The sequence below is a fragment of the Acanthisitta chloris genome, unplaced genomic scaffold (assembly GCF_000695815.1).
Source record: "Acanthisitta chloris isolate BGI_N310 unplaced genomic scaffold, ASM69581v1 scaffold24892, whole genome shotgun sequence".
Taxonomy (NCBI): Eukaryota; Metazoa; Chordata; class Aves; order Passeriformes; family Acanthisittidae; genus Acanthisitta; species Acanthisitta chloris.
Window position 1 is genome coordinate 70,756 of NW_008660288.1, and position 9,256 is coordinate 80,011.

The window sequence follows — 9,256 nt, forward strand, 5'->3', positions numbered from 1 at the left end:
AAGGACAAAAGCTTTGAGCAATAGTGATCATATTCACCAAGATTCATGTTCCTGTAATTGCTGCCTATTAAATGGGTACTCTGATGAACCTGCTGGAGCCCAAAACTCTCAGTACCACCTCCTCAGTTCCTGCCAGATAGGATTTTGCACTCATCTGCCACCTGCTGCTTTGCAGCTTTGCCACCATGCCAAGATCAGCAAGTGGTCCCATCTTTTGGGTGGTGATCCCAGGAGCACAGAATACTCTCCAGCCCAAAATCATGCTCATTTTCTACCCTGTGCTTCTGCAGATACACTTCTAAATGAATACTGCTGTGTTTGCTGATTGTTTTATGGTTTGTTTACTTCTTGAGCATGTAATATTGTTAGAGTAATGTTGTTTTTAATTAGTTGGAAGAACTATTGTTTCAGAAGGCTGAATGCTTTTGCTAGCAAGGGGTCTTTATAAATACAATGAATGTTACTGGTTATGCCTCCACAGATGGGTACTGAGAGCTGCCAGCCAGCTCTGTCCATGCTCAGAGTTGGGATGGACCCAAGCCAGGGCCAGTTCAGAAGCCATATTAGTTGCATTAGCACAATGTTGGGTCTGAAAGCCTCTTGGAAAAATTTAATCTGAAAAATGGGAGTGCTTCACTTCTTCAAAGAAGACTCATTTGTTATGAGTTATTCAACAAATGCGCTGTAAGTTCTCATAGCTTCAACTGCACAAAGTGGCAAAACCCAGAAAATAACCAGGAAATAATTAAAGAACCAAGTTATCAAAAATTGACCACTACCTACAGATAAAGATATGCTGTCAGTGGAGACAGGAAGAGTGATCCATACACAAAAGAACATTATATGCTCAGATACATGTGTGTCAGAGATAAGCACATACAAGTTATACACATACATCAAGTGCACTGATTTTCTTCAGCAGACCTTTTCTACACCTCCCTGTGGAAAGGCATCAGAAGGACAACAGGAGTGGAACCACTGGGATTTATCTGTGTCAGCAGAGGAGACAGTGAGTTTCTAGAGCTTGTCACAGGAGAGCCCTTGGTGGCTAAAGACCTTCAGCTAGTCAGAGGGGCTAGGCTGAGCTGATAGAGGATCATTAGATGACCCCAAGAGCAACACTGGCTACTCCATTTCTCTGGTAGCACCAGATCATCCCCATTCTCCCAGAAGTGGAACAAGAAAACATGATGCAATTCAAATTTCCTTCCTCTCAGGCCCACGTTGCAGGTTTGTCTATAAATACTACTTTGACCTAGTTCTCGAAGCAGTTGATCTGAGTCTCAGTGCCTGGTGTAGTTTACAGTGAGAAACTAAGCAGCTGGAGACTGGAGCATGTGTTTCCTTCTGCTCTGAGAGTTGTAACCTCTACTTGTTTTGCTCTGGAGTATATCTACAGAAGCATAGATTATTATCAATGTATACAGACCAGGATAAACTATCCCATGCATGCATCTACTCTGTTCTCTCAGTAAGGAAATAACCCACTGCTGGAGTCCAGACCTTCCTGGCAGCTTGGAAGCCATGATAATGCAAGTTCTGTCTAAAGGCAAACATCTGGTATCCTCATTATACACTTCTCTACAAAGAACAGGGAGGCAGAAATATGTCTCCACATGGGAAAGGAACTATGAGCGAGTGCCAGCTCACTCTTTGCAGGTCACAGTATGGATACTCCATGCCAGGACTAATTCTACTAGAACATGTAAACATGTAGAACTCAGTACAGGAGAGCAGAGGGATCAACAGAAGAGACTCTTGACTTAGGGGAAATGAAGAATGTGGGTGGAACCCAATCCTAGGAAACACTATTAACCAGAATAAAATATGCACCAAGAAGATTTATGTGGTAGGCTCAAGGTCTCCTTCCCCATTTCATTTTCCTATGCAAGTATAAATTACCTTGTATTTCTGAACAATTTGGTATTATAAGCATCCAGTTCATGGTGTTTAAGTCACTTTTGCTACCCAAGAAAGATTATATTTTTGTGGGTGGTTGTCTGGAACATGTTTTCCCCCTTTGTCTCTGCTAGAATGCTTATATTGTAGTTAAATTCTTGGTGCAGTATTTCCCCAAACCAGAAAGCTAAGAGGAGATAACACAAAGGAGAGTTTCTTAGTCATATTCTTTAAGAAAAGCAGTATCCCACAAATCCTGCAACAAGCCCCTATTGGCACTTCCACTAATGTAAATAAAATCTATTTGGTTCTCGGAAAAACAATCACTTCATTCTTGTTATCAGAGGACAGAATCTGGGTCAACAGATGCGTTTTGGATATGCACCAATTCTTAAATGATTTAGTATTCTGATCTGTGGATACAAAAAGCAATTTCCTACATCAGCAGTACCTTAGCACAATGTGCAATTTCATCCCACCACCTACATAGCTGCAATCATTAAATGTTACAAAACATCTTCGATAAACTGAAAAAATTCTGATATATGACTATAATGTAAATCAGTGCTTTGGATTATGGTGTGATACTAGTTCAGTTATTTATATGTGTTTCAACTAAAAACATCCAACTGGATTTCAACTATCACAAGATTAATCTCACTAATACTTTATATATACAGATGGTCAGACAAGAAAAATTAGACAAATATGAAAAATTAATATATTCTTCTTGTATAATATAAAATATGATTTGTCTCCTAGAAGATTATAACTGGAGCTTCTAGTACCAAGAATAACTAGACTAACCAGTATAGGCCTTCTGCTTTGTGGGAAGTTTTTCATTCTGTCCCAGCTCAAAAGTTATTTTAAGACACAGGAAACCTACAAAGTATACAAATGCAACAGAAAACACAGGTTTGCTTTTGCCTGTATACAGCTGAGTAACTAATCAGAGTTAAGTGTGGCTGGAGTCTTTTTCACATTCATCCAAGAAGTTCCAAAGATGACAGCAGTTCCATGAATTACATACTTCAGCACTGTATCCTGCTAGAGAAAAAGATGCTCCATGTCAACACACCCTGGTCACCACATTTAATTAACATTATACATCCAGTAACATTTGCAGTGCTGAATAGAGCCTCATCATTAAGCAAAAGCAGCAGACCTGAATTCAGGTTCGACATGTGACACTTATTGTCATGATTACAAATTAATATAAATGTTTAAAAACACAGAGACTTCTGGACAGAAACAGGTGCCTGAGACATGTGCTCGGAAGTTAATCAGATTAAAAGACCTTCATTCTCACAACCTGTAGCAAAATAGTTGATCTGCTAGAAGGAAGGAGCACAGCCAGAGCAAACATTTCTGGCAGCATGAGGATCAAAGAGGTCTCAGATAGCCAGAAAAAACAAAGGATGCTGACATCAAAATATTGGCAGCTTGCATTGTTTCTTTTCTTTCCAAATAAAATGGGCAAAGAAAAGGACTAGCTTTCCCATCCAAGCTCAATTCTCCAGTGAGCAGCATTCTGTAGCTGTAATTATAATCTTGTATTTGTGTGCACACTAACTAATTTCCTGGGCAAGTTACATTTCGGCTTGAACATGTTGGCATATAGAGACCTACCCCAATAACAAAAATAGTTGCTGAGTTCAGCAACCTGCAGCTCTTTATAGCTGACCTTGCAGCTCTGCAAGATAGTGGCTCTGGGCCACTTTATAATTTCAAAGACAGAAATGTGGCTCTGGGAGTTTCATGGGGACTAACAAGACCCAAAAGATAAGTGGTTTCCTGGCTAAGTTCTTTTTGTTTATCTTGGTCATTCTCATTTCAAAAGTATTCTGGTCCTCTTAATAGTCACCATTCTGACTCATTGGTGGAGCTACTCTTGCTTATGTAGCTTCATTTAGTCCATTGACTTTTCCTTAGTTTATGCAGTTATTATAGAGCTGGTTGCACTTGAACTCTCTTCCATGTTGTACTCTGGCCACCACAAGCAACCAGCAGGGCACTAATAATATCTCAGTTTGGCTTCAATCTCCAAAACGTCTATGGCAATAAAATGACATATATAGACAAAGAACAACAAATAACTGTAAGAAGTTGCATGACAATCTTATCCTGTAGGTCTCCTTCTCTGCCTGATTGAGTGTTTCTGGCCATTAGCATACCCAGCTAGATGCAGATGTGTAGTGAAAAAGGAGTGTATATACTTTGGTACAGCTCCTTCTCATCTGCATTTGAGTGGTAAAAAAGTTAGAACTATTCTAACTTCCTACTAAAAGTCTGACTGCTGCAGGAGCTGCAGCTACTACAAGCTATTGGCTGGGCCACTGCAGCTATGAGTGACAGAAAACCTACAGCTCTCCCCTGCCTGCCCTCAGCTGTAGGAAAAGAAGACTTCAAACAGGAGCAGAACCTTCGGCACCCACACTCCTACACTCAGGAATTTACTCATTCCCAACCCCCTTTTGCTGCATCATTAAATAAACCTTGAAGACAACATTAAGAAATGCTTTCCAGTCCTATTGGTGGCACAGGAAACCACATCCTCAGCCACATAAGCAGAGACATCAGTCACACATAGAATACTCATGCTACAGTATGCTCACATTCACAAAAATCCTTGCTTAGTCTGGGCATACCAGAAACTAAAAAAGGAAAGGAGCACCATCTTCCCTGCTATTTTACCAAGTTATTATGCACCATTGCCAATACTAACACCAGGCTTGCTGGCAAGAGATTAATTATGGACGCACCACATAAAACACACAGAGCTAACTTAGCTGGAAAATAATATATCTCCATGTTCTCTTTGAGGATTACCATTATGAGAGTCCCAGTTAGGAGAGATGTTTATCTAGTGTGCTCTCTGCCTCCAGAAGAGGAGCTCCCCAGCTACTAGGCATGTGGAAAGGCATATTCCCATTGTCCAGACTCACAATGTTTCATTTGTGTAACATTGAATCCCAACTTAATTAAATAGCTCCAGAGACCAGGCAAATCTCAATATACATGGGCAAGTGGTCGAACAGCCCCATTTACATGTGTCACAGCTCGCCGGGTATCGCTCCAAAAAGCATCTGTCTCAACAGTCTCATCTGATTCTTACAAACAAGCTACACTTTGCATTTTTGAATTTAACAAAGATCACACAGCTGCCAACATACTATCAAAGCCTAAAGACCAAATAAACGTTTGGCTTCCCTCCAACCATCCTTGCTGTGGTATTATTACTGACAATAGAGCCAGAGCAGCAAAAGCAATGAGATGGCAAATTTACACATGTGCCATGTTTTTATACATTGTCTACATTTGCTGCTACAAGATTGTAAGCAGAACACTGGTGAGCATCTTCTGGTTGCAAAATCTGACCTATTTTAGGGCTTTATGAAAGCTGTACAGTGTTATTAGTGTATAAAAAACTGCAGATGGGCAAAATTATCTAAGAAAAACAATTCAAAGGTGTTTTGTTGATTTTCCCATGTGGGTAGTAGAAATAGATCAGAACTCTATATTCTCAGGGCTACGTTTTGCACTTTTTGAAGAAATTGTGCAATATCCATAAAAACTGGAGACCCAACAGTTGATTTTTCCCTTGGCATCTACTCATTTTACTTCAATCCACACATTCCCTAGTCCTTGCAATAGGAGCAGTGTGCATATATCAAAGGATAGAATTTGTATTTGACCTGTGTAGAAGAGCTCTGCTGCATTTTTTCAGTTCAGTTAATATCCCAACCACCCTCTCATCAAAAACCAACTGCATCTGCAGATAAGATGCCCTTCCTACAGGTAGTAATATAACTTTTTGATCTGTATCAGATGATTAGGACAGTGGACAAAGACAACTTCTCCTTTACTACCTCTCCTATTTGGTGAATTTCCACTTTATATGAAGATCCACAGGAAGCAAGTGGTTAAGATAATGTAGCCAGAGGCTGGAGGCAACTTGTGACATTACCTGCAGCAGAGCCTAGGCCCAGTCTTGATAAAAGCTTTGTGCAAAATCCTGAGCACTTGTTGGACCCTTGAACTGGATGAATTTCAAGCATGTTGCACCTTCCTGCTCTGCTCATGCTAACATAAATGCTGTGCTTTTGACACCTTCCCGTCCCATAAATTCAACCTATATATGTAGAGAGAACAGGAAGACAAGGCACATTCACAGCAGAGAGGGCAGGAGTGTGTTGGCATTCCCACATAGGCTCTGAAGACACGGGGTGAGCTACATGGCACTGACCCTCTATCTTGCCTCACTGCAATCCCCCTGTGCTTGACACCTTCTCTTTCACAGATCCCATCCATTCCACCAAGCCAGGCTGGCACTGAGCTCCTCTGCCCTCGGGATGGAGGGGGCTGCTACCGCTCACCACTGCTCTGATTTCCAGCCTTTTTCACCTCCAGCTCTCCTCACTTTCAAGTCCCCCATTGATTTAAATACGGCTTACCCTTGGCTTGCAAGATGTGAGTACAACCCCTCCCAAAAGAGGGGGAAAAAAAGGCATAAACAGCATTTTTGCTCATGAGGTTGCATTACTCCACACTTCAGGGTCATTTCACTGCATTTTTGGAGAAACAGCTCTTGCAAAGAAGGGCAAAGAGCGTAAAACAGTCGTGAGTGTTGCTGGAAACATTTGCTGAAGACATCCCATTGCCCCTGTATGTTTTCAAGCTTGGGATTTATTTTTTTCCCCCTCCAAGGCTTCTTTTAATGTATTCTTTCTTCAAAGTTTGTGCTATCTGTGTAATTTTTCAATCAGGGATTAGAGAGGATTAAGTCCTTGCTAGCCTGTGTCTCTCAGGGAGTGTTGGATTTACATGCATGCTTTACACACAATTCCAGTGCAAGTGCTCACAGTCCTCTCAATAGAGATGAATAGTAGCTTATTTTATATACTACAGAATAAAGTCAGGACCTGTCCAATTGTATATTAGCTCCTCTCTGCTCTGTCCTTATGCCCTTTGCCTTCTGTGTGGTTTTTACATAAAAAAACACCTCATGAAGTAATTGCCTTCGCATTGTGCCAGCTGCCCCTGATGCAAAAGTGGTTTACAAGAAACACTAAGCTCCAGCTACATGATACAATGAGGTCCCCCGGAATCCATCAAACACCTATGCCAGAAGGAAATTCCCTATCTTCCCTGAGTTTGGAGATCCAAAAGGTCTACTTCCTCCTGTTTGATTTGGGCCATTGCCCTCTCACATGTACATTTTCAAATAGCAACGTCAATCCAACACCACTTTGCTTTACCTCTGTGTATTTCCTCTACTAAACTTGAGAAAATTTATCTTGATTCTTCTGTTAAGCAATACAGAAATAAACAGCAAAGAATATTTACATGGACAAATTCAGTTTCGCTTCTATTCTGTGTTACACCTCCAGATACACATGCAGCTCTGCTAGACACATTCACACCAGCCTCAGCCAGCCAAAATAACTAACAGTATTAGTGACAAGGCAGTCAAAATAATCTAATTCAAGCCCACCAGAGTTGCTGGAGAGATCCCTAGTCACTAGCTTACATGGAAACCTGTCCTGCTATTCCTACACTGCTCTGGTTAGCCATGATGTCTAGATTAAACCTGATGTATCCTTATCTGCAGACAGACCCACATTCTCCGATTCCCTAAGGATATTTCATATTTCACCTCCACTGTAATCATGCTCAGCAGGAGTTTATTACTTAGGTGCAATTGGTCAAATAAAATCACATTTGTGTAATATTGCCTGCCCTGACTAGATAAGTGGGTATCAGTTCCTGGACAGCTCGACTTTGTTTCACATGGAAACTCACAACAGCAAACTGAACAAACAAAACATTTGCAGAAAATGACCATAAATGGTATTAAAATGGCCAACATTAATTCCTTAAAGCAACCAGGTACTCATAAAACAATTTGCATTCATATACAGTGACTGGAAAAGACTAACATCCTGAAAAATAAGAATTTAAGGGGAGTAACAGCACTAATAGGAATTAATGATTGTGTATCTCTTCCAAGCTTCTTCATAAGTTACCATAAATACTAATTCAAGAACATGATGCTTTTAATAGTATAGGAAAAAAATAGTAGTTTAGACTGTAAGTTAGGGGGAAAAAGAATTGCTCTGGTTATGTTGCCCAGACTTGAATTCCTTTATCATTTGAGATCCTTATTAAGTCACTTGCATGGTATAGATTACAGTTCAATCCTAAAATTCCTCTACATTTATGTTTCTTATGTTTTTTACTTTGATATCCTGCCTGTTTTAATGAAGAACAGGATGTGCAATAGCTTGTTACTTACGGCAGTACTTTGACAAGGAACCTGGATCTTAATAAAAAACAGGAAATAAAATCCTTCATATTAAATCAATTCTTTAAAAAATAAGCATGTGAATGTCATATTTAAGATTAAAGGTATTTCTCTTTCCAGGAAAGGATCATAATAAGGTGGGCATGTGGCTATTTCAGAAACTGCACACATTTGGTAAAGAGCTTATAGAAAACAGTGTCAAATCCCATATTGAACCCAGCTGCTGGTACTTACTTTTTGATGTAAGGCTTACTTCCTGCAGATATACATCAAATTAAATTCTTTACTAAGCTCACAATGGTGTTTTCCCTTTAAGCAGAAAGGCAATACTTACCTGAATGAAATATTATATCTCTTTAATGGGTTTCTACAGTGGAGCCACATTCTACTTTTAAAAAGGTACAGTGACAATAGGAATGGAGAGAAACTTGCTGTCTGTTAAACCAGTTTATTTTCTCAAAAATAGCTTTAATGGAACCAGTTGGAATTTGTTACACCAATGATATATCCGGTGTCCTAAGAACAATTTTGATAGGACTGTTCCTCTACTGCCACTTGGTCAATATCCCATAGCTCACAGCAGTGGTGATTTTAAGAGTGCTCCTCTGAATGTGTGCAGACACACCCCAAAAATAACTGTGATGGACAAGAATAATGAGGCCAGGAAATGGACAAATTAATACTGGTTTTCCAGGCTTTGTTTGGAGGGCTTGAAACATTCAATGATTTTGACTGCAAGGAAGAACTCCCACTAGATACAAACCAGAAAGAGTTTGCTTCTACTTTTGATGCCATAACATCTGCAAATGTCTGTCTGAAGTGATAATACAGGCTCCTATCAAGAAAACAAATGATTGAGCAGAGTCAAAGAGGTGCAATGTGTTATGTATTAAGCTTCCTTACATTCTGTCAGTCTCCTTTGCCTTTTGGATATATTTACCAGTAGATACAGGATTCTTAGTAGATGTCAAAAAAATCATAACATTATTCAAATGCAAGTTAAAATACAGAGCAGAACTCACCAATCGTTGCATTAGTCGAGACACACTCTTT